This window comes from Bos taurus, chromosome 13, assembly GCF_002263795.3.
Source record: "Bos taurus isolate L1 Dominette 01449 registration number 42190680 breed Hereford chromosome 13, ARS-UCD2.0, whole genome shotgun sequence".
Lineage (NCBI taxonomy): Eukaryota > Metazoa > Chordata > Mammalia > Artiodactyla > Bovidae > Bos > Bos taurus.
The window spans coordinates 47,323,453-47,345,976 of record NC_037340.1 but is presented as its reverse complement, the minus strand read 5'-3'; the positions used below and the strand labels follow the sequence as shown (position 1 = coordinate 47,345,976).

Below are 22,524 nucleotides of genomic sequence, written 5' to 3'. Positions count from 1 at the left end.
GTTGGTTGTTGCCACCCTCTTCAGTGTCTCCATAGAAAAACCTGGGATCCGTTTGGGGACTCATTTCTTGTATTACTGATGGCTTAAGGAATTTTCCCATTATGATTAAAGGAATTAGAAGTTAGCAGTCATAATTTGTAGTTCTATAGAGCTTGTACTTGTAAATGGAAGCTTTTAAAAAGCTGATTTATTTTTATTTAATACTCTTAGGTTATTTTAATTTAAACATTTTGCAATCCTTCCCTGACCTGTTTCCAGGTCTTGCCTAAAGAACTCCCAACACACTAGCCTGTTCCCAATGCGAGGTAACCTTATTTATTCTTTTTCACTCCCTGCTTTTCTTCCAGTTATTCTTCCCTCAGAGGGCCTAACTCTGGACTTTCTTTCATTCTTTTGCTGGGGAAGAATTCCTGCTTAAGGTTAGGCTATGAGCTACCACCATGGGGTTTACTGGTCATTGGTGCTCCTTATGGTACTCTCTTCATTTTCTCCCTGGCTTTGCTGTTTCTGGCCTGTTGTTTTGTAACCAGTTCTAGACTGTTGGCTGTCCAAGATTTGAGATCTGCTTGCAGCTTAGGTTTTTCATAGTCCTCTCCACATTTAGTGCATGTATTGACTGCAGACTGTGTGCCAGGTAATGCTCTTGGTGCTCCAGATGCTATATGGAGATTTCCTCCACGCACACAGTTCACACACTAGTATGGAGGCAGACAATGAGACTTTGTGGTCTGAAGAAGAATCTGGCAGGATTGGGGGTAGTAAGTGTTGGGTGGGAGCTGAAATTTTAGGAAAGGTAGAACAGGAAGCTCTGAGTCATCTTTGAGTGGAGACGCTAGGAAGCGAGTCATGTGGATGTCTGGGGTAGGAGCATTCCCAGTGGAGGAAACTGCAGATTCAAAGGCCCTGAGGCAGGAAGAAGAGAGAATGATTTTGAGGTCAGAAAGACTATGGGAGTTGAGTCATGGTAGGCCACAGGCACCTAGGAGGAAGGCCTGTAGATTTTACTTTGAAAGCGGGGTTGGTGGTAGGAGCCATTGGAGAGTTTTGAACAGAGAGGGGATAGAGACATGCTGATTGTTGATATGTGTGAATAGACTGAAGTCTGGGTGAGCAGGGTAGGTCTGCAGGGGAGCTAGCTAGTACAGGGCTGAAGATGGTGATTGAGTGGAGGGGGGTGGTGGTGAGAAGTAGTCATATTGTGAGATGGGGCTGAGGAGATTGCTGATGGGCCATATGTGGGGAATGAGAGAGGGAGTTGAGGGCAAGAGTAGAGTTCTGGCCCAAGCACCTAGAAGGAAAGTGGCTGCCCTAGGAATCACACATTCCATGGCATGTTAAGTTGCCATGCCAACCTGGTGTGACCAAATGCAGTAGTAAAGGGTGGGGTGAGTGTTTGATGGGGGATTCTGTTACTTAGTCAAAGCTTGCTCTGCTTGCCACAGGTTGTTGTTTTAGTTGCTAAGTCATGTCTGACTCTTTTGCAAGCCTGCTAGGCTCCTCTGTCCATGGGGTTTCCCAGGCAAAAATATTGGAGAGGCCTTTTCCTTCTCCAGGGCATCTTCCTGACCTAGGGGTTAAACCCTATTCTCTTGCATTGGCAGATGGATTCTTTACCTCTGAGCTACCAGGGAAGCCTGCTTGCAGTAGGACAGGCCAATAGATCAGAAACCAGATGTTGAAGGAAGGAATAACGACTTTATTTGGAGAGCTGACAGACTGAGAAGATGGCAGACTAATGTCTCAAAATAGCCATCTTATTGGAGTCTGGATGCTAGGTTCCTTTATAGAGGGGTGGGAGGTAAGGAAGTAAAGTAAAAAGGCCATTAATCTTGCAAATATCTCCTGGAATGGCCAGCCTTGTGGGGGAGAGCAGATATGTTAATTTCTTCCTTCCCTGTAGCTATCCACAGGTAGACAGGGTTCTGAACAAAGATTCAAGCAGAGGGACAGGGTTCCCCTAGGCAGACCATTATGTGTGGACAGGAACCTTTTAGCGAACAAAAGCAACTGGAAGCAAAGGTTAAAGTAGAAGAAACAGACCCAATATGGAGTCAGATTTTGTTCTTCCTTGAAACAGGTCTTGCATGGAAATGTAAATCTTCTTGGGAACTTCTCATCGTCCTTTGTCTTAATTCTGTCCTCTGACCTCAGGCAGGCAAATCCCTGATCTCAGGTCTGGGTGGCCTCTAAAACCTTCCTTGAAAGTTTATCCCATAAAGGAAAATTCCGTCTACTTGTTTTTTTTCCCCATAACTGTCTCTTGCATTACTTCTTCTTTTTTTTTTTTTGCAGGCCTAATATAGAAGTATTCAAGTGTAATGGGTGCAGTAGTGGGCAGTGCATAATCTTATGGAGGATCATACTTAAGATTTCAACTAATTTAGTCTCACTGCCCATGAACTTTTCAGCAACTTCAGAGTGCAACTCACAGCCTCTTTCTGTTGGCTATGGTCTTGACTCTGGTTCTTCCTTCATCGTTGTTTTTCTATAGCATTGATGAGTTTTTCACTTTCTTCTTTTCATATGAGGAGGTCAAGGTTGCATTGGACCATAAGCCATGGCTTCTTCTGTTCTGCGGTCCAGAAAGCCTTCTTTAGTCCTGGGTTCTTTCCACAGGCTTTTCCGAAAGCAGCTGATCCGTACAGTCTCCTCGTGTCAGTTGCCCTGGGGTGTCTCAGTGAGTGCCTGGTCTAGGCCTGCCTATCTGGGTGGCGACCGTTCTCATTTGTGTGCATGTGAATCTTGCAGGGTTGAATCTTCCTATCTTGTAAGCTGAACTCAAAAGAAGTTTAAAAATTGTTCTTCTCTCCAGGAACCTCTCTAAGCAATAGAGGGGACCCAGGAAAGACCAGACAGTACTGATGGGCACTAGCTATGTATTGAGCACTTGAGGTCGTTATTGTTGATTCCAACAGCCGGCAGCCAACGTGGTTCTGGTCTGCATCTTATCAATGAAGAAACTGGAGCTTGGTTAACTTTTCTAAGTTAACTCTTGGGTCTTGAATTCTGCTCTTAATGCTTCAGTAAAGCTTGGGTCCCTTAGTGATAGAATGCTGTACCCAAGTCTTGCTTGAAGGTCTATGTTTCTTAGCTCCTTTTGGCATAGAAGAGAGCAGAGAAGATAGTGTCAATTGGTCACCAGGTGCTTAGCCTGGCACTTCTTGTATTCACTAACAGCAGCCCTGTGGAAGTAGGTATTATTCTCATTTTACATCTGAGAATGCTGAAGTTGGTGGTGGTTAGCTCCTTCCCCAGGATCATGGTAGCTGAGTCAGAATTTGACCCAAGTCTGGTCTGCACCCCAACTTGGAGTTCTTTATTCCTTCTGTTCCCTCATTTGTTCCTGTAGGAACATCCCACAAGCCCTCAACCCCAACACATTCACCTTTCTTTTATAGTCTTCCTTTGAGGTGGCTTCCCTCTAACCCTTTGTTCAAGTAACAATATACATGCCCCAGTGTTAAACTTGGGTGAACTTTTCCATTCTGGACCAAAACTTCATTACAAAGGTGTTGGTATAATAACTCTGTGGGTGGTCTTCTCCTGCTTCTGATGAAAAGCACTACTTGAAATGCTGTTTCTTCTGTGGTTGATATTTCAGTATCCAATTTGGAGACTATTGTCCCCTCTGCAGTGCTGGCTTAAATCCTTTGCTGTCTCCAAAAGGCACATCACCTGGCTGGGGGTACAGGCTCTTTTTTGTCTGACATGGTAGATCTTAAACTTAAGAGTTTCTCATTCAGAAGTTCTGGGGTGAGGCCTGGTAATCTGAATTTCTAACCAGTTCTCAAGTGATGAGAATGTTGCTGATTGGGGAACCACCAGCATCTGTTTTTGTAAAACAAGTTTTATTGAAACATAGTTGTGACCATTCAGGACACTATATGACCAGCAAGCCTGAAATATTTGCTATCTGGCTTTTTGTAGAAAGTTTGCTTATTCCTGCTTCATAGTAATAATTAATATTTATGTGATTAGTACTGAAAAGTTTGAGTTCACATTTTATTGTCAAGAGCTGTTTCTATATTAAGACACCGCTTCACAAATTACTGTACAAAAGTGTGGTATAGGGGAATATTTGCATATTTTGAAGTGCTGGGAGTATGAAAACTCTGACACTTTTAAGTCTTTTTATCTAAAATTAATGTGAATATTATATTCTATTCCAGAAACATCAGTACTTGGCTTAACTTTAAACACTTTTCCTCTCTAATCTTTGAGTAAAGTTGATGCTGCTAGACAAGTTATATTTGATTTTGCTTTCACTCTGTTTGAGAAATATGCTATTAAGATTTGCATTTTTTAAACAAATGCTGGAGAGGGTATGGAGAAAGGGAACTCTTCTGCACTGTTGGGGGGACTGTAAGTTTGTACAGCCACTATGGAAAACAGTATGGAGGCTCCTCAGAACACTGAAAATAGATTTACTGTATGATCCAACAGTACCACTCCTGGGCATATATCTTGACAAAACTATAATTCAAAAATATACATGCGCCCTATGTTCATAGCCACACTATTCACAATAGCCAAGACATGGAAGCAGCCTAAATGTCCATTGAGAAATGAATGGATAAAGAAGATGTGGTATATATAATATATATAATAGAATACTACTCATCCATAAAAAGGAACAAAATTAGGGTTTCAAAATAACTTTTAATGGGCAGTTTCGTTGAATATATGTTAATTTGGGGAGACTTTTCATCCTATAATATTGAATTGTTCTGTCTATGAACAAATCTTTTGATTCATGCAGATTTAATAGCTCTTATTTTTAAAGTTCTCACTAATGTATGGTCTACAGATCACTTATTTATTGCTCTTTATTTTAAAATATTTGCTATTTAGAGTGAGATGATTTTCTTTCTCCTCCCTTCCGTACCCTATTTCCTAATTTTATAAAGCAAGTGTAAAGAAAGTATGTATATGCAGTCCATATATTTTATACCTGACCACCTATATTATTCAGCTTAATTAATTCTAGCCCAAATCTGTACACTAACAAAATAAAAAGTTATTTCTTGCTCACATTTTTCTAGGTGATTCTCCCCTAACAGGTAAGTTGGGAATTTAGGCTCCTTCCATCTTATATCACAATTGACTTCAAAATCTGGCCTTTAATTTTGTGAGATTTTGTCAGATTTTGTGCATGGAAGGGTTTTCTTATGGGCTGAGCTTGGAATTAGTAATATTTTCTCCCATAGGCCATATCCTAGATGCAAGGGGAGTCATTTGTGTGTCCTCAAGGGAAATGAAGCAGCACTGTGTCTGGCATATGACCTGACCAAAGTCGGTGAAGTTTTACTTTTCAGTTGATTCTCTTGAGTTTCTTTGATAGACAGTCATGCTAGCTGCAAAAGGTCTTGTTTTGTTTTCTTCTTAAATACTTCTTTTTCCTAATACAAACTGCAGAGTACTTACAGAACAGGTCTAAATGTGATAGTGGTCCTTTTTATTTTCAATATTTATTGGTGTGCATTAATGTATATAATATTTAATGATATTAAAGTGTCCTATTTTCAGTGTATTTTTGACTTAATTACAATATCGTACTTAGTGTTTGAATGAACAAAAAATTTCTCATCTTGAGATTGACCCTGGAAATAAATTTTTGGTAGAATCTGTCCCTGTTTTTGTAATTCTCCAAATTCGTTTTTTGTGCTGTTTTAAGGATGAGCTCAGATTTTTAGCTGGAAGGAACTACACAATTTATACCTTTGCTTCAGGTTCAGGTATCCTGTGCTGTTCATATCTTTTGTATCAGGGATTCTGACCCTCAGTCTTTGAAAATGTTCCTTCCCTCAGAGCAGTTTTGTGGGTTCTTGTTTTCTTTTTTTCTTACCTGTGGAGATAAACTGAATATACTAGCAGTATCGATTTTTCCTTTTCTGTTGAAGTTCTCCTATTTGTACATGCTTTTTGACACCCAGTGTAAGTTGGGGTCCTGTATTTCCAGCAGTGATCCTGAACTTCCTGGGAGCAGGAGGCTCCTCTGAACCCTCTCAGAAGTCCTGGGAAGTTAACAGGGTAGGGAATCTTTTATTCACTTGACCAGTAAAAACAGACATAAGAGTCCAGTTCACTTCTAGTGTTGAGTTCAGTGCCTAGGGTAATGCTCCAGAGTGGTTTCAGCTTTCTTGCATTTTGTTTTCAACTCTGAGGTCTTGTACTTTTCGTTTTGTTCCTTGAGTAGGTGTCTGTCAACTCCTAAAATATGTTTTCCAGACTTTGTCTTGACTGACTCACTTTTCACCGACATATATATGTCTGTGTGTGTATCTCAAAAACAAGTTTCACAAAAATATTATATGATGTATATTCTGATATTTACTTTTTCTACTTAATGGAAAAAATTAGTTGTGACATCCAAAGTGATTTTTTGATCTGGTTGTCAAATATAAGACTCTGAAGTAAGGCCTTTGGGTTAGTATGAATAAATAACCTTTCTATCTTATGGTAAAGGAACCACATGAGGTTCTGTGGGAATGACAGGGAAGGGGCTCTTGACAGAATAACCTTAAAAGAAAAGCTTTATTGAGATAGAATTCACACACCATAAAGTCTTCACTTTGAAAGGTATGTTTCAGTTGTTTTTAGAGTTGTGTAACCATCACCACTGTCTTAATTTGAGAAACCACATACCTATTAACAGCCATCCCCCCTTTTACCCTCCCCAGCAGGCCTTGGCAACGCTAATCTGCGCTGTTTCTGTGAATTTGCCTTATCTGGGTATTTCATATAAATGGAATCGTACAATATGTGGTCTTTTGTGATTGGCTTTTTACTTAGCATAGTGTTCTTAAGACATCTGTATTGTTGCAAGAATCAGTGCCACATTTTATCTACTAATGAGTTGATGGTCATTGGGTTGTTTCTAGATTTTAGCTACTGTTAAGAATGGTGCTGTGAACATTGGTGTGATCATGTTTTAAATTTTTCTTTAGTAAATATCAGGGAGTGGAATTACTGGATCATACGGTAATTCTTTGTTTAACATTTTGAAGAACTGCCAAATTTTTTCCAAGTGGAGGCATCAGCAATTTATAAGGGTTCTAATTTCTCCACATGTGTTATTGTCTGTCTTTGAGTATAGCCATCCCAGTAGGTGTGAAGCGGTGTCTCACTGTGGTTTTTATTTACATTTTCCTAATGATGTGGGGCAGTTTTTCATGTGCTTGTTCAGCAGTTTTGTGTCGTCTTTGGAGAAATGTCTTAAGTTCTTTGCTCATTTTTCAGTTGGATTGTCTTTTTATTGTTGAGTTATAAATTTTCTTAATATATGTGACGTGTCCCTTACCTGATACATAATTTTACAAATAACTTTTTCCATTTTATGGGTTGTCTTTATTTTTTTGCTGATGTCCTTTGAAACTTTCCGAGTTTTAAATTAAGCTAAACTTTCTGAAGTTTTAATTAAAAACTTCTGCTTTTTAATTTTGATAAGGTACTATTTATCTTTTTATTGCTTATAGTTTCGTTGTAATTTCTAAGAAGATTTACCGCTTTGTTTTCTTCTAGGAGTTTTATAGTTTTATCTCATAGATTTGCGTCTTTGATCCTTTTTGTATATGGTGTGAGGTAGGGGGGCTCCAACTTCAATTCTTTGTATATGGATTTCCAGCAACATTTTTAAAAAAGGCTATTCTTTCCCCCCGTTGAATTGTCCTGGCATCCTTGTTCAAATTTACCTGACAAACATTAAGATTTATTTCTGAATTCTCAATTTTATTCTGTTGATTTGTATGTCTTATCTGTATGCAATGCAGGTCGAGAAAATCCCTCGGGAGAAGGGAGTGGCTACCCACTCCAGTATTCTTGCCTGGAAAATTCCATAGACAGAGGAACCTGGTGGGTTATAGTCCGTAGTGTTGCAAAAGAATCGGACACAACTGAGTGACTAACAGTTTGTACCAGGACTATGTTGTCTTAATTATCACAACTTTTTATTAAGTTTTGAAATTGGAAAGTGTGAGTGCTCCAGTTTTGTTCTCTTTCAGGATTGTTTTGACTATTCTATGTCCTTTACATTTCCATTTGAATTTTAGGATCAATTTGTCAATTTTTTCCAAAAAGACAACTGAGATTTTTGATAGTGATTACATTCAATCTGTAGGTCAATCTGGGTAGTATTGCCAAGAATTACATATTATAAACAAAAAATTTCATGGGAAAATATGTATCTGTGCTAGCAGTAATACATTCTGATATTTTCTGATGTATTCATTCCATTCTTTTTTTTTTTCAATATTTATTTATCTGACTGAGTAGGGTCTCAGTTGCAGTACATGGGATCTTGGTTGAATCATGCAGGATCTTTCCTTGCTTTGCATGGGACTAACTCGAGTCTCACGGGCTCAGTAGTTTCGGTGTGCGGGCTTGGTTGCTCAGGGGCGTGTGGGATCCCAGTTCCCCGACAGGGATGGAAACTGAGTGCCCTGCATTGCAAGACCACTGGTCCACCAGGGAAGTCCCATTCTTTTATTTTTATTGATTTTTTAATTAAAAATATTGCTGGCCCCGGTCTACTGAATTGATTTCTCTACTCACTCTGGTATGATGTTTGGAAAAAATGCTTCAAGTCAGCAACCTTAACAGCAAATTAACAGCCTTAATTTCCTTAACAGCAAATTGGAATCAGCTAGGGTGCAGTTGATCAGAGTATAGCATATAAGTGTAGGGGTTAAAAAAAACTCTCCCAGGTGATTACAGTGTGCATCTAGAGTTTGCGAACCATTGCTATAAAAGAATTTTTGTAGTAGTGAGAGCCTCATGTGTGAAGCTTTCAGTCATTTTGGTGAAGATTGTATTCAATATTAGAGAAGTCTGTGCATTTCCTCTTTTTTTTTTTTTTTGCATTTCCTTTTAATAATATCACTGATGCTATTGTCTCAAGGAGTGATTTTGCTTTAGCCTTCCTGCTAGGTGTGTATAGTTGTACCCAGTCTGTACAGAGAGCAAAGACAGAGTGCACTCCCTGGAGAGTGTCTGTTATTTCTCAGGAAGTTTTGTGTCCTTTTTCTTTTTGCTATAGGAAATGGGCTGATTTGAGAAGAATATGCAGGAAATTCACAGTAATTAATTATGATATGGGGTTAGAATTGCTACTGAAGTATATGAAGGCATTGGTCAGGATTAAGATCTGAAAGTGGGACCAGTGTCCCATCTTAGAGATTTTAAGGAATTTGGGAATTGTGGTGAAAACTTATACACAAAAAAGCTTAGTTTACTCAGTGATGTTCCCTCTTTTTTTCTGATTTGTTTGAATGTATACTGTCTTTCACTTATGCATATATATATGTTTATTTGTGTGTGTTTCAAAATAGAGATCTCATGGGGCCTTTTATTTTTGTCCTTGCCACACAACTCGTGGGATCTTAGTTCCCCCTTCCAGGATTGAATCTGGGCCGCTGCAGTGACAGCCCCGAGTCCCAACCACTGGACTGCCAAGGAATTTCCATACATACGGTTCAGTTCAGTTCAGTTGCTCAGTCGTGTCCGACTCTTTGCGACCCTATGAATCGCAACACGCCAGGCCTCCCTGTCCATCACCAGCTCCTGGAGTTCACTGAGACTCACGTCCATCGAGTCAGTGATGCCATCCATCCATCTCATCCTCTGTCGTCCCCTTTTCCTCCTGCCCCCAATCCCTCCCAGCATCAGAGTCTTTTCCAATGAGTCAGCTCTTCACATGAGGTGGCCAAAGTACTGGAGTTTCAGCTTCAGCATCATTCCTTCCAAAGAACACCCAGGACTGATCTCCTTCAGAATGGACTAGTTAGATCTCCTTGCAGTCCAAGGGACTCTCAAGAGTCTTCTCCAACACCACAGTTCAAAAGCATCAATTCTTCAGTGCTCAGCCTTCTTCACAGTCCAACTCTCACATCCATACATGACCACAGGAAAAACCATAGCCTAGACTAGACGGACCTTTATTGGCAAAGTAATGTCTCTGCTTTTGAATATGCTATCTAGGTTGGTCATAACTTTCCTTCCAAGGAGTAAGTGTCTTTTAATTTCATGGCTGCAGTCACCATCTGCAGTGATTACAGGGGCCTTTTAAATCCCGTTTTTAAGCTTAGCAATGTGTCTTAGGCTTATAACTAAATCATTAAATAGTCCCTTAAAACATATTTTTTAACAGCTCATTTGTGCTGAATACATCATGTTTTATTAGACAGATCTTTCTACTGTTGGGTATTTAGTTTATGAGCTATTTATTTCCCCCCTGTAGTGAACAGAATACAACAGTGAATAGCCTTGTATGTAAATCTATATGCTTTTTTCTGATTTTTTTCTTCAGACTACATTTTTAGAAGAAGGGATATCATTTGCATTTTTAAAGCTTTGATACATATGTAACATATATGCCAGATATTTCTGCATCCAGGTTAGGGAATTAATCTTACTATTTAAACTTAAAAATTTTTTTTAAACCAAGAAGAACCATGTTTCTTTTGCTTTGATAACTAGTGAATTTGAACACTTTTTAATGAGTTTTTTTTTGTTTGACTTATTTCTTTCACTAGTTTTTATAATCCTGTGTTCATCTTTTTCCTGGTGATTTATAGCAGTTCTTTTTATATCCTAGATATTAACACTTTAATACTTGCCCACCCATTTTTTCTTGTAATTTTATGATGTATTTAAGACATAAGCTTTTGATTTGTAGATCGTTTTTCTTGGGATTTGGTTTTCAAAATAAAAATCTCATTTTTCAAAGGAAATATTTTTCTTATGGATGAATGATCAGAACATGATTTTGTTTAAAATTTTTTCAGATTTCAAATTTGCTTCTCTTTTAAAATATGATTGGGTTAATCACCTGAATTAAAAAGTAAAATTTGAACTTTAGAAGTTGTCAACATCTTGGTCCCAATAAATGGGAACTTAAACTGTTATGGTCTGGAAGTTGGGTGCTCTTATTCTAAGCAGACAGAATGGGAGACTGGGAGTCATTTATAAGCTTTTCTACCCAAGTTTTAAATTTGGGTACTTTTGGTGCTTAGTATTTGTCTTAGTGCATAGGCTTCCCTGGTGGCTCAGAGGTTAAAGCGTCTGCCTCCAATGCAGGAGACCTGGGTTCGATCCCTGGGTCAGGAAGATCTCCTGGAGAAGGAAATGGTAACCCACTCCAGTATTCTTGCCTGGAGAATCCCATGGATGGAGAAGCCTGGTAGGCTACAGCCCACAGGGTCACAGAGTCGGACACAACTGAGTGACTTCACTTTCACTTTAGTGCATAGCACACATACGATGTCTCTTTTGGGTTGATGGCGCTCTTGTGCCTTAATTCCTTACTTTTGCTCCAGTACTATTAAAAAGTAAAATCTGAGACTTTTGTGTCATATTTTGGTAATAGCCTTGCGTGCATGTGTTCTAAGTCACTTCAGTCGTCTCTGACTCTGCCACCGTATGGACGGTAGCCCTCCAGGCTCCTCTGTCCATGGGATTCTCCAGGCAACAATACTGGAGTGGATTGTCATGCCCTCATCCGGGGGATCTTCCCGACTCAGGGATTGAACCTGAGTCTTCCACATTACAGGCAGATTTTTTACTGTATGAGCCACCAGGGAAGCCCATATACTTTAGGCTACTGAAGCCTGCCTGCCCTAAGGATCCAGGGGCTGCAACTGCTGCTGCTGCTGCTAAGTCGCTTCAGTCGGGTCCAACTCTGTGCGACTCCATAGACAGCAGCCTACCAGGCCCCGCCGTCCCTGGGATTCTCCAGGCAAGAACACTGGAGTGGGTTGCCATTTCCTTCTCCAGTGCATGAAAGTGAAAAGTGAAAGTGAAGTCGCTCAGTCGTGTCCGACTCTTAGCGACCCCATGGACTGCAGCCCACCAGGCTCCTCCAGCCATGGGATTTTCCAGGCAAGAGCACTGTAGTGGGGTGCCATTGCCTTCTCCAGGGGTGCAACTACTGAAGCCCAAATGCCCAGAGCCCATGCTCCGCCATAGGAGAAGCCATGCAGTGAGAAGCCTGCACACTGCAACTGGAGATGCCCGCGTACAGCAACGAAGATCCAGAGCAGCCAAAAATAAAATTAATTAATTTTAAAAATCTAGAAATTTATTTAAAAAAGAAAAAAGGCATTTACAATTCATAGGAGAACTATATACACATGGATCAAAGAAATCAAGATTAAAACCAGGTGTCATTTTTTGCATGTCAAATTTGCAAAAGTTAAAAAAATCTAGAAATGGCAAGTGAGGTTAACATACAGTTTTCTTCTGTTCTTTGTTAGCTTGTCAATTTTTCTAGAAGAAATTGGGAAGGTTACCAATTTCCCATTTCTTTCCAGAAAGTTTAGGAAGTAACTGGCCTGTGAATTTGTCTGAGGCTGACACTTTCTTGAGAATAATTCTTTTGCTTTTATATTTTTCTGTAGTTATTATTACTTATTCAGGATCTCAAAAAATAGTTTTACTAAAAATTTGCTCATTAATCTAGATTTTCAGGTACATACAAGTGCTTTTGTAAATTCTTTAAAAAAATATAAATGTAAAAAGCATGAAAAGTGTATTTTGTGTTTGCCCTTGTTTTCAGAAGATATTCTTTGTCATGTTCAGCAAGTATCATTTTAATTTTAATTGAAGAGGTTTTGTTTTTGTTTTTTGAATCCAGAGTAGGTGGGACTTCTCTGGTGGTCCAGTGGTTAAGATACCACACTTACACTGCAGGGGGCATGGGTCTGGGACATTCTGCTTGCCGCATGGTGCGGCCAGTAATAATAATAAAAATCAGAATAGGTGTTTTGACAGCCTATTTGGCATCTACTGAATTGATGTAATAATTTTGCTTCTTAGAGTTTCTGGCCTGTGAATTGTATTAGCTCTGGGGTTAGATTTGTCCTGCTTTTGAAGTGTTAATGTTCCTTTTTAAAGAAATGGTGAATGCAAAAATGACAGTTCTGTATTATTCTCACTACATTTGAAAAATGTTTTTATTTAGTTGACTGCACCGGATCTTAGTTATGGCAAGCAGCATCTTCGGTCTCGCTTGTGCACGCAGGATCTTTTAGTTGTGATATACAAAGTCTTAGTTGCTGCTTGTGGGTTCTAGTTCCCTGCTCAGGGATTGAACCCAGGTCCCTTGAATTGGAAGTGTGGAGTCTTAGCCACTGGGCCACAAGGGATGTCCCTCCCATTTTTTTTTTTTTTGATGATTTTTTTCTCTAGGAAATCACAGTTGGAAATCACTGCATGTAGTACTTGGGCCTAGGCTGTGACGTCAGCTGTGTAGCCTTGTGTGCAAAGGACAGGTTTTCAGAGTATGAAGGGAGAGGTGTTCCAGTGGCACTGTGGATGCTCATTTGATAACTCAGTCTTGTTTTTGTTGAGTGGCTTCTGCTTAATTTCTTTCTCCAGATTCTTTTCTTTAAAATGTTTGCATTTCCCCAATATTAGAACCTCTGACCCAATTCTGTTTTGGTTTCTGATAGTTGTTCAGTAGAGTAGAAAGTGAGTTCTTGTATTCAGCTTTACAAAATATTTTCCAAAGATAAGTATTCAGAGTCATAGTTCTTTCACTTTCAGAATTTTTCTATCATATGTCTAAATGATATTTTGTTAATTTGCAGCTTTGCTATCATGGAACCTTTTTTTTTAAAACAATTTTTTTTCTAACTTTCTAAAGGATTTATAAAAGAAGCATATGCATGTTGGAGAATAACCAATTCTGACTCTAATCAGAATTCTAACTAATTCTAAATAATCAGAATTGGATAACGTAAATTTTGAAAGTCATAGATTCTTATATATTTATAAAACAAGCATATGCATGTTGGAAAATAACTAATTCTAACTCTAAATAATGAGAATTCTAACTAATTCTGAATAGTCAGAATTGGATAAAGTAAAATTTGAAAGTTATATAGATTCTTACACCCCCTACACTCAAGGCAGTTTAATGTTTATCCTTTTCAGCTCATTCCTGTGCCCACAAATATGGTCTGTGTAATTATAATAAAAGTCAAATGACGCTATGCATATTGTACAGCTTGCATTTTTCAAAATACAGAATGTGTAATTTATTTCACTAAAAATAAGATGTTCTTTTAAAGCTTTTCTTACTTTTTTTCCCATGTTCTTTCCAGTATTCCTCTTCTTGGCTAATCTTCATTGATTGTTACCTCCCTTTTGACTCTAAGTTTTTAATAAACATAGATTAAAGTAGATTTATGTTTTTGAAGATTTAGTTTTGGAAAGTAAATTATGCTTTTTTTTTTTCCCCTTGTATGCAGAGTATGTTTTAGATGGAGAAAACCATAGTTTCTCTATTCATATTCTGTATCATTTAAAATGAGTAGTGTCTTTTGTTCCAAACAGCAAAAGACCATTGTTTAGTTTCTGAAGTTAAATATACAAGATCACTGGAGGCTTCTTGAAGGCGACTGGTACAGCTCTGTTGGCATTTATTTACTTATTTACCTAGAGTCATCTGTGAGTGGTAATGCTAAGTTGGCCTAGAATAATCAGTGAAGTTGAAAGATTCACAGCCTAAATATTTCCCAGTGAAGAACTTGTTGGTATCTGGCTGAACTGTAGTCATCTCATGCATTTCTCGTTATAATGGAGAGCCAGGCTCCTAATTGCACTGGCCGTTCCAGAGATGCTGCCTAAGTCAGGCTCTGGGTTTTTATTGTGAAATTCATGCATACATACAAGAGTACATGAAATGGTTTCATTTAATAAACATTAAGATGTTTATTTAATAAACATTAAGAAAATGATTTTTGAGTAATTAAGTCTTCTATTTTCCTCTCAAAATATATTAGCCTCAGTTTATTCTAGGGGTGGCCTTGAAGGCAGTGTAGAGTCATAATGAAAGGTGAAGGTTCTGCTGTCTCAATCCTCTTGGGGCTCTGTTCTGTGTACTGTCACGCCTCCAGGACCTTGACCAGGAGGCCTCACCCCTTCTGGGTTTTCTTATTCGTAAAGTGTGGGCCCAGTTATCAAGGGTTGTTTGAAGATGAAATATTACACATACGATGTAGAGTACAGTGCCTGACACATAGTGAGAACTGAAATCTTTAAAAACTTTTTAAAAATAGAGGCGTTGTGTTAAGGCATGTGGAGTTATCAAAAAAGCCCATTGGGTACAAAATTGCTTTCTCCTGCCACTCTAAAATACTGTCTTCTAAAATATTTTGTGCAAACGGGGAGTTACTTTTTGAGGGACTGAAGTTTCAATTTGTAATCCTGCCCAGGGATGGTTTAGGGCCTTGGATATTTTCCTCTGGAGGAAAGAAGTAAGAGAGGGAGTTCTAGGATTGAGCATGGCCCAGTGAAAAGTAGACTGCATTCATGCCTAGTGCCTCCTGCCAGGTTTATTATTACTTTTTATTTTGATTTACCGTTTGCTTTTCTCTAGCTAGGTTTTGACTTCATAACCGGGACTCCACATGCTCCTCTGAGCTTGGACTTTGGCAGCACAGGGAATTATAGCTTGGCCGCTGGTAATGGAAAGCATATGGACATGTCTGCATTTAGGTGCATCCAAAACACAACCTTGCCTGTTGTGCGTTTTGTGACAGAGTTGTGCTGAGGGTCCCTTTGCGCTTGACTTTGCCCTTTGCACGGGTCAGCAAAGATCTAAATGCAATCCTGGGAATAATCATTAGGTTGGTGCTAATGATAAGGTAATGGACTTCTTTGAGGCCAAATTCCACATAAGTAGATTAAACTAGAAAACAAACAGGCACAGTCTTGCCACTTATACTAATTACAAGGTAGGAGGTAAATATTTTCATTTTCATTTACGTGGGCTTTTGACTTTTTTTCAATCCACAGACATTTAAACGTCTATTGCTGTTGGAGTTCTTGGTCAGGGTCACAGATGTGAAGCCTGGGGGGTAAAAAAATTGAAGACCTGTCGCCTTGCTTTAATTCAGGTACTCACCAACTTAAGTAGTGAGACTATGCACAAACACCTTACTAAGAAACATTTCTTTTTTTTCCTCTTGTTTCCTCCTACCATTTCCCTCAACCCAAAGCTTGAGGGCCATTTTGGTCATTTAAAATTTTTTGCTGTTATAAATAACACTGAAGTGAAATTTCTTGTATGTATTTTCAAGAGACTTTTCTTGTATGTACTTTGAAGAGAAATTCTAGGAGTAAAATTGTTGGGCACAGTGATAAGATTTTCCAGTTAACTTTGATGGATTGGCAAACTGAGAATTGAGACACTGCAAGAATTTATAAGCAGAGACATTACTTTGTCAACAAAGGTCCGTCTAGTCAAGGCTATGGTTTTTCCAGTGGTCATGTATGGATGTGAGAGTTGGACTGTGAAGAAGGCTGAGCACTGAAGAATTGATGCTTTTGAACTGTGGTGTTGGAGAAGACTCTTGAGAGTCCCTTGGACTGCAAGGAGATCCAACCAGTCCATTCTGAAGGAGATCAGTCCTTGGATTTCTTTGGAGGGAATGATGCTGAAGCTGCAACTCCAGTACTTTGGCCACCTCATGCAAAGAGTTGACTCATTGGAAAAGACTCTGATGCTGGGAGGGATTGGGGGCAGGAGGAGAAGGAGATGACAGAGGATGAGATGGCTGGATGGCATCACTGACTCGATGCACATGAGTTTGAGTGAACTCCAGGAGTTGGTGATGGACAGGGAGGCCTGGCGTGCTGCGATTCATGGGGTCGCAAAGAGTTGGACAGGACTGAGTGACTGAACTGAACTGAACGGAAGAATTTATGCTCTGCTTTGCCTTGTTACAGCTAAATTTATTCAGCATGGTGAATGTAAAATATTTTTTCAATGATAATTTTAATTTACATACAGTAAAATTAATTTGCTGAGTGAAAACTTACAAGAACTTTCAAAAATGCTCAGAGGGAGACTTCCCTGGTGGTCCTGTGATAAAGAATCCTCATGCCAGTGCACAGGACACAGGTTCAGTCCCTGGTCAGGGAGGATTCCACATGCTGTGGGACAGTTAAGCCCGAGCATCACAACTACTGAGCCTGCTCTATAGTGCCTGTGAGCTGCAACTGCTGAGCCTGTGCACCATAAATACCGAAGTCTGTGCATCTTAGAACCTGTGCTCTGCAACGAGAGAAGCCACCACAATGAGAAGCCTGAGCCCTGCAACTAGAGAGTAGTCCTCACCTACCGCAACTACAGAAAGCCCGCTTGAAGCACCAAAAGACCCAGCACAGCCAAAAATAAATAAAATTTAAAAAATACTTAGAGGAGATCATTCCTTTTTAAAACATTTTTAATTTTCTAATGTTTTTGTTGTTCATTCGCCCAGCCGTGTCTGACTCCTTGCGACCCCATGGACGGCAGCACGCCAGGCCTCCCTATCCCTCACCATCTCCCAGAGTTTGCCCAAGTTCACGTTCATCGCATCAGTGATGCTGTCCAGCCATCTCATCCTCTGACACCCTCAATCTTTCCCAGCATCAGGGACTTTTCCAATGAGTCATGTGTTCCCATCAGATGACCATAGTACTGGCGCTTCAGCATCAGTCCTTCCAGTGAATATTCAGGGTTGATCTCCCTTAAGATTGGCTGGTTTGATTTCCTTGCTGTCAAAGGAGCTTTCAGGAGTGTTCTCCAGCACCACCAGTTGGAAGGCATCAATTCTTTGGCGTTCTGCCTTCTTTACAATCCAGCTCTCACAGCCATATGTGACCACTGGGAAGACCATAGCCTTGACTATAGGGACGTTTGTCAGAGAGTAATATCTCTGCTTTTCAACACACTGTCTAGGTTTGTCATAGCTTTCTTGCCAAGAAGCAATTGTCTTCTGATTTCATGGCTGCAGTCACCGTCTGCAGTGATTTTGGAGCCCAAGGAGAGGGAATCGTCACTACTTCCACTGTTTCCCTTTCTATTTGCCATGCAGTATGGGGCCAGATGGCATGATCTAGTTTTTTTTATTATTTAGTCATAAGCTGGCTCTTTCACACCCCTCCCTCACCCTTCTCTAGAGGCTCTTTAGTTCCTGTTGGCTTTCTGCCATTAGAGTGGTATCATCCACATTAGAGGTTGTTGAGGTTTCTTCCGCCTGTCTTGATTCCAGCTTGTAACTCAGCCCAGCAGTTCTCATGATGTGCTTAGTGTACAGGTTAAACAAACAGGGTGACAGCAGACTGCCCTTTTGTGCTCCTTTCTCAATCTTGAACCACACAGTTGTTCTATACGGGGTTTTTACTGTTGCTTGACTCACAAGTTTCTCAGGAGACAAGTAAGGTGGTCTGGTTTTCCGTCTCTCTAAGAGCTTTCTATAGTTTGTCATGATCCATGCAGTCAAAAGCTTTAGCGTAGTCGATGAAACCGAGATAGATGTTTTTCTGAAATCCCCTAGCTTTCTCTATAATCCAGCAAATGTTGGCAATTTGATCTCTAGGTCCTCTTCCTTTTCTAAACCTAGTCTGGACATCTGGAAGTTCTTGGTTCGCCTAATGCTGAAGCCTGTCATGCAAGATTTTAAGCATGACCTTATTAGCATGGTAGATGAAAGCAGTTGTCCGATGGTTATCATATTCTTTAGTACTTCCCTTCTTGGGAATTGGGATGAGGATTGACCTTTTCCAGTCCTGTGGCCACTGCTGGGTCTTCCAGATTTGCTGACATAATGAATGCAAAACCTTATGGCATCATCCTTTAGGGATTTGAACATTTCTGCTGGAATTTCATCACATCCACTATCTTTATTGATAGCAGTGCTTCATAAGGCCCACTTGACTTTGCAGTCCAGAATATCTGGCTCTAGGTGACTAACCACCCAGTTTTCTAATAGAATTCTATTTAAAAATTAAATAAAATTTGGGAAATAACAAAAATTAGGAAGAAGAAAATATCCTTGATCCTGTTTTTAACAACAGCACTGTGAATATTTTTGTGTATTTATTTCATTCTTTTTGTTTTCTGTGTGTAGTTTTTTTCACATAAGACATCATTAAATTGTATGTTTTGCATTCTTAAAGTGACAGTTACTAATGAAAAGAGAGGTGAGGGGAAGGCAGTTCTGCCTGTGGATATCTGCAAAATAAATGGTCTCCTAGCTCCCAGAGTTTCAGTTACTATTTTCATATTTCAGTTGACAGATCTTTCTCTGCTATGTTCTTTCACAGAAGTGAAGTGAAGTGTTAGTTGCTTAGTCGTGCTGGACTCTGTGACCCCAAGGACTGCAGCCCACCAGGCTCCTCTGTCCAGGCGGTTTTCCAGGCAAGGATACTGGAGTGGATTGCCATTTCCTTCTCCAGGGGATCTTCCTGACCGAGGAATCAAACCCAGGTCTCCTGCACTGCAGGCAGATTCTTTACTGACTGATGAGGGAAGCCTTTCACAGAGCTTCTCTCAATTTCTGGTGGTCTTTGATGACCCCTTGTCAAATGTACATGCCACCACCAGCTCAAATTCACAACGTTCAAACTTCATTCACTACTCGCCATCAAATCTGTTCCTTACGTATTTGTGAGTAGAGACAGTCTTGTTTTCCCAGAGGTCATCTTTAACACTAAGTCTTAGTTATTTTTGGAACTGCTCCCTCTAGCCATCCCTTTTTATCCTTGTTGCTTCTGTCGTCCCACTTGCCAAGATCCATATACTTGGATTAACGTGGTGGCTGCTTGATCGGCTATCTTGGTTATCCAGCGGTGGGCTCTTTCTACTCTCCTCACACACCCAGAAGCTCATGTGTCATAAAGCTGTGTTGCAGTCACATGGACTTCAGAGACTCCAGTGACCATGTGAGGGGTGTTCTTCCTCCATCGCCCACTGTGTGCCCTCTTTAACCTGTTTTCATGCCTACCTCTGGACTCCATGATGACCTCCTGCTCAAGACTCTCCATCCTTCAAGGCTGGTGCCAAGTCCCACTTTCCAAAAGTCATTTCTAACAGTTTGAAGCCTTGTTGAGTTGCTACTTTTCTGAGCTCTCATGCACTGTTTGATAATTATGCTGTGTTTTTTAAATTCAGTAGTTGTCCCAGTCTGTCCAGTTAGGTGGTATGTTGCTTCACGTGTACTCTTAATTTCCATCCCAGTGCTAAGATAGTTGTGGTTCAGGAAGCTAGCTGAACAGTTGGTTTATTCCATTTTTTTGAGATTATCAGTACAGATGATAAACTACTGAGCTCTTACTGAGCTAAGAAAAAGCAAAGGCTTAATAGTACTTTTCATTATTGTTATCAAGAGCACACAGGTGACAGTTCACTGCCTGGGTGTTCATGGCTGAGAACAACAGCTCTGCCCAGTCCCTGGAGCCTGCAGACTGGATGCTGATTCACGTGCATTTTAGGAGTTTATTTGACTACCACATATCTGAAGGGTCTCGGATAAATATACTGAATGAAAAACTGAGCAGGGAAGGGAAATTTCTGTTTTATTGGAGGCTGATTTCTTTTTTTTTTTTTTTGGAGGCTGATTCTGAGAGACCTCACTGTGTCCGGTAATTCTGGTGTTTTTGGTTTATAAACTCTTCGTGCTGTTGACATCAGAGTCCTATTTTCTCATGACTAAAAACGTCATATAGAAATGCTGTGTTGTTTACATTAATAGTTCAATCAGTGGCAACAAGGGAATTAAATATTTATGAGAGAAATTGCGTAGTTTCAAAAAACTGTATAAACACTAATGATGATTACAGAGCTTGCATAAGAAAGAGGAAGATGGAAGAGTTATGTAATGGTTATACGAAAGAGATTCCAAGCATATTAGAACAGCTGTGGTCTTTTCAGTTGGATATATTTTAAAATCAACATGTTAGTGTTGAATTAAGACATATAAATTGCTTAATTTGTTTGGTATAGACAGTAAATGTCCCATTCCCTCTGATGGGACAAATTCCCATCAGATTCCCTTTTAAATACAAGTATTTTGTTTTAGGTTAGCCATGTAAAACCTGAACTTACAATTCAGTAATTATAAAGCCCCTTTGGGGTCTCCTTGGTGGCTCAGTGATAAAAAAAATCTGCCTGCCTGTGCCAGAGACACGGGTTCGATCCCAGATCCCACAAGCCAAGGAACAGCTAAGCCCCTGCACCACAACTATTGAGCCTATGCTCTAGAGCCTGAGAACAACAAGTGCTGAGCCCATGCACCACAACTACTAAAGCCTGTGCATCCTGGAGCCCCTTCTCTGCAACAGGAGAAGCCACCACAATGAGAAACTCGAGCACTGCAACTAGAGAGTAGCCCCTGCTCACCACCACTAGAGAAAAGCCCAGCTCAAGCAGGGAAGACCCAGCATAGCTCCTGCAAAAAAAAACACCCCTTTAGGTTTGTAGTAGAGTTTACCCTTGGATGGGCCCTGTGTTTTTATTTAGATTTATTCTGGTTCTGAGCTTCTTAAGAAGAGCTCCTGACTCCTCTTTTGGCCTTTCAGCTTGTGCTTGTTACCACATGGATTTCAGCTTTGGCCTTTTCCCTTCCTCCTCTCGGTGCTATGAGTGAGAAATTAGGTGAAGGCATGTGTTCCCATCTATCACAGAGCCGGCTGCAAAGTTGATTATGTAGGACATGATATAGGATTCGCTTTGATATTTGGACTAAGATGCCCGTGTTGTGTACATGTGTATTTATAGAAAGGTGTCAGAATACGCTCTTTGAATGAGTCTGATTACGTACTGGTTATGTACTATGAAATAGCATTTACTTTTTTCCCTGATACCTACTTTTTTTAACCTTGGTCATATTTTATTACTAGTAATACCCACTTTCTTAGACTGGGCTGTCTGATACAATTACAATGGAAGTCACATACATAATTTTCTGGTAGCTATGGTGAATAAAGTTAAAAACAGGTAAAATTTATTTTAGTAACATATTTTATAAAATGTTATAAAATTGATTATTATTAGTAATTATTATTATCGCTTCATTATTATTCTCAATTGGGCTGACTAGATCTCAGGTCTCAGTAGTTACACAGGGCTGGTGGCATTGGGTGGCACAGCTCAAGACCACATTACTTTATCTACTACTGAGTTGTCAAGTTCTAAGCTTCTGGATGTTTGAATATTTAATAATGGAGGCCACTTACATTGAAGGACTGGGTAATAAAATGTACTCATAGTTTAGGATGTTTCTATCAGCTTCCCCTTTCTCATTTTTTTCCTGTCAAATATAGAGGTTTCCCATTGTCCAAAAAATGTTACTGAACCACCAAAATTAGATCAGTTGATAGGCAGTATTTCTAGATGTTAATCCATTTATTCCATAGCCTGAGAAGTAGAAAAAAAATTTTTTTTTAATATTTATTTATTTCACTATTTGTTGCTACATGTGGGGTTTCTCTAGTTGTGGCAAGCATGCAACTAAGACCCAGTGCAGCCAAATAAATTAATAAGTATTTTAAAAAAGAAATAAATTATTTAGTAGTTATATGGTTTGTTGAGTAAATTTTATTTATGCACTTTTGGGTTTCTTATATTATCATAAGAAAAATTACACATAATTATATTCCCATCAGCAGTATAGTGAGAATCACATTAAAATAAAAAAGGAATCTTAATATGTTAGAAATTCTTACCAAGTAAACTACTTTTGAGTGTGTATGGGTCCT

General features: G+C 39.5%; 1 protein-coding gene and 1 non-coding gene across 3 annotated transcripts in view; both read left to right on the top strand.

Moving 5' to 3' along the window:
- SLC23A2 (solute carrier family 23 member 2) overlaps positions 1-22,524 on the top strand; it is a 142,695-nt gene that overhangs the window by 2,087 nt on the left and 118,084 nt on the right. The window lies entirely within an intron of this gene.
- On the top strand, positions 11,032-11,104 carry TRNAW-CCA (transfer RNA tryptophan (anticodon CCA)). The gene has a single exon. It is a non-coding gene; the product is annotated as a tRNA-Trp (tRNA).